This window comes from Vicugna pacos, chromosome 19 (genome assembly GCF_048564905.1).
Source record: "Vicugna pacos chromosome 19, VicPac4, whole genome shotgun sequence".
NCBI classification, from domain to species: Eukaryota; Metazoa; Chordata; class Mammalia; order Artiodactyla; family Camelidae; genus Vicugna; species Vicugna pacos.
The window spans coordinates 42,042,649-42,046,264 of record NC_133005.1 but is presented as its reverse complement, the minus strand read 5'-3'; positions in this window follow the sequence as shown (position 1 = coordinate 42,046,264).

Below are 3,616 nucleotides of genomic sequence, written 5' to 3'. Positions count from 1 at the left end.
CGGAGCAAGGACAGCCTCCCCTCCTGGTCCCCTGGCAGCCTTGTGAAATCTCACCTAGAGTAGTTGACACAAAGGACTACTGGCTGCATCTTAATCTGAGACTCAGAAGCGGAGGAAGAGACCTCCACTGCTGACCGGCGATGGGGAAGAGAAACTGAAGCTGCGGGCTGACCCAAAGGGCCTTGCTGATTTGGGCCCATGGGACGCCGGGACTGACAGTTTCTTCGTAGGACTTGTGTCCACCTTCCTGTCCCCATCACCTCTCCTGCTCTCCTCGACCCGGGGGGCGGCGGAAACCAAAAGAATAAGAATGCATAGCAGTTACTCTTTAGGGGCTGACTTACAGTTTAAGCAAGCGTGTAACAGGTTTTTTAAAATTTGCTTTGAAAACGGCCCTCACCTTAAGAGTATTTCTCAACATATCGATGCAAAATTCACACTAGACTTGCAAACAACAGGCTACAAAATTATCTGCTCTGCTCCTGTTTGTCTTGTAGTGACATAACATCTGTTGTGATAAAAACTCTCAAAACTGCAGCCACATGGTTCTGCTGCCTTCTCCTGCCTTCCCCAGAGCAAGGTCTGTGAAATCCAGGTAACCTCACTTAGCAGGAAATCCTACAGAGCTAAGACACGCTGGCAGTCTCTGGATACCAACCTACCCCCTCTCAAGGGAATAGGATGCCTGTGTTGAAACTGCCCTTCGTAAACATTGTGGCCCCGAGACATTTCCCACCAGGCGCTCTGAACCCAATGTCCAGGGTTTATACAGCTTGTTCAAAGGCCTACAAAAGTGTCTTGAGGTGTGGGGATGGGTGGGAGAGGAGGGAGAGAAAATAGCTTCAAAATATGAGAGCAACAATCCCAAATTAATGTTTCATTTAGTGTCTACAAATGTAATACTATTGACCTTACTATTTACAGAGTTCCAAAAATTTGTCAGAAAACACTTTTGAGAAATTTCCTGGTATTCAAGGTGATCACTGATAAATCATTGCCAAGTGTAAATTAAAAACTGCCAAATAATTTCAGAAGTAAAACACGAAAAGCATTTTTTTCAAAAAATTTTCAGTAAAAATATGTATTTAAGGTAGGATGTGGGCACACTTTAACATTTGATGTGATGAGTAGGACAACTCCAAACAGTCAGAGGGCCTGGGGGTGCAATGTCCCAGGGCAATCTACTGCGAGCAGTAGATTGACATTTCTGGTAACCACACGTACAAAAGTACGATCAGGTGAAATTAATTGTATTATCCAGAATATTATGATTTCAATGTGTAATCGCTGTAAAAGGTTAATGAGATATTTACATTCTTTTTCTGCTTTTGAAATCTGCTGTGCTAAATTTACTTTTACATCTCAATTCCGAGTCATCACACGGAGATCTCAAACATGCAGTTACTAAAACCCATCTTTAAATGGTCTTTTTGCCACCGAGACCCATTTGGGATGGAGGTTGGTGTTTCCTAATCTTTCCTTCCCAGACCAGGGCAGGGTGGGCAGGTGCTCGGAGTCCCCTGCACCTCACCGAAGGCTTCAAAGTCCCAGGAGGAAACCAAGGGGGACATTAAATTTTAAGTAGAAATGTCAGCAATCTGACCTCTGAAAAATTGTCGACTTTGGTATTTCCTAAGGAGGCCACCAATCTTGTAAAGATAAAAGTGTATTATTTCAAAGAACAGTATTCTAGCAGTATAAATAATCCTTCAACTCCACTTTCCAACTGCTTTACAAGCTTAGTAATGGCAGCCAGCGGGGCACCGACTCGTCATTTCTTTTCATCAGCTGAAGTGGCTGAAACTGAATACAGAACCTGATCCCCCGACTGGCATCACTGGCGCCATCTGCTGGCCGCACTGAAGCAGCCTCCCCTTTCAAGAACCCTTTTACAGACTAGCAAGATCTCCAGACTGCCCGTCCGTGGATGTTTTTGTCCCAACAGCTTCCACAGATGCCACCCGCCCTGGAAGTTACAGGAGTAGCAGCTAACACTTGAGCATTTATTACCCGCCAGCCATGGAAGCACTTCACGTGCATTGATTCCGAATACTCACCCCAGCCTTTGCGATAGCTACTTTCATTAATCTCTCCCACTTTACAGATGAGGTCACTGAGGCTCAGAGTTGTTTAAATCACATGCTCAAGGTCACAGAGTTGGTAAGTGACAGAGCTGGGGTGTGAAGGCAGGCAATCCCACTCTAGGTGCCTGTTCTTAACTATGCTGTACAGCTATTTCAATTGTCGTCTTATGAACAACATAATGACCCTTCCTATTTTGGGGTGATTGCAAGGACATAGTTATGACTGGAACTCACACAGTACCTCATGAGGTTATTGAACCTCAAGAACTCAGTCTAAACCATATAAAAGGAACAGGAAAAAAAAAAAAAAAGGAACGGGGACAGAGAAAACTTCCAATGCAGGATACTATAAAATATATAACACATGCACGCATCAGTTCGTACACACACACACATAACGGTAGCGCAGTGTGCAGACACACCGTCACTGTGAGCAGTGCACCAGAATGTTCTCAATGTTCTCTGCAGTCTTCCGTGACTCCATTTTAAAAAATGCTGGTTGCGACAGCTACAGTCATTGTACTACCTACGGATGGGTCACGATCGAAATCGGAAAATGCTGGCTTAGATGTTCCTATATGCTTTCAAGGGCATGCATTTGGTTCCTTTCTTACAGAGCCCTTCCTTCAAATTTGAGTAGAAATAGAGTACCCCTCCGCTCTGCCAGGTAGCCTAGAACATACAGAATAATATCACCTTCGTGTCACTTTCCAGCAAGGTACGTCTGCACCTCAAAGATGACTTTCAGGTGGTCTGTTGTAATTTCCATTGAATCATTTCGTGTCTCGCTTTCATTGTATTTTTTTATGATTATTTTCTACTTTAGGCGGAAGATATTAGGTTGCCATATACTGAAATTTTTTTCTCTAAATTTATGGCGCTGACAAATTTATTTCCAAAAGGCAAGTAAGTGGATTGATTTAAAGAAAAATAAGTAAATGGCCGTGGAAGCGGGGTGGCCGGGCGTCCGGAAGCTGCGCTGTAACCCGCCCTCTCGCGCAGGGCCCCGCCTCCGGGGAGCTTCACCCTCGCGGTGGAGGCGCCTTTTCCGGGGACAGCAGCCCCTCCCTGGAGTAGGTCCGCCTGCACGTTGTTCCAGCCAAGCCCACCCAGCCCGGCATCCTCCTGTCCAACGCCGCCGCAGATGAAGCCACTCCTAATGCAGTGGGGGGCAGGCAGGGCTCCCCTTGACTGAGAGGGGTCTCCCAGGCAGGCTCAGACATGCGCACGCGCCCAGCACATTTCCATGCTGGTTCTCGTGTCTGCGGAACACGGGGTCGGCCCAGACATAACAGGAACGGATGTGGGCCTCCCTGTACACGACTCCCAAACCTGTATTCACCCCGTTTCACCAGCATCTTAACACACGGTCCTCACACCAGATCGTGTGCAGTTAACCAAGAAAAGTGGTGTTACAAACAGGGACGAGGAAAAGCCTGGTAAAGCCAAATGGAAAAACCCAGTGACAGCACAACGTGAGCTGTGGAATCTAGGTACCAGACATGTTCACCATGGCGCTCCTTCAACTCCTC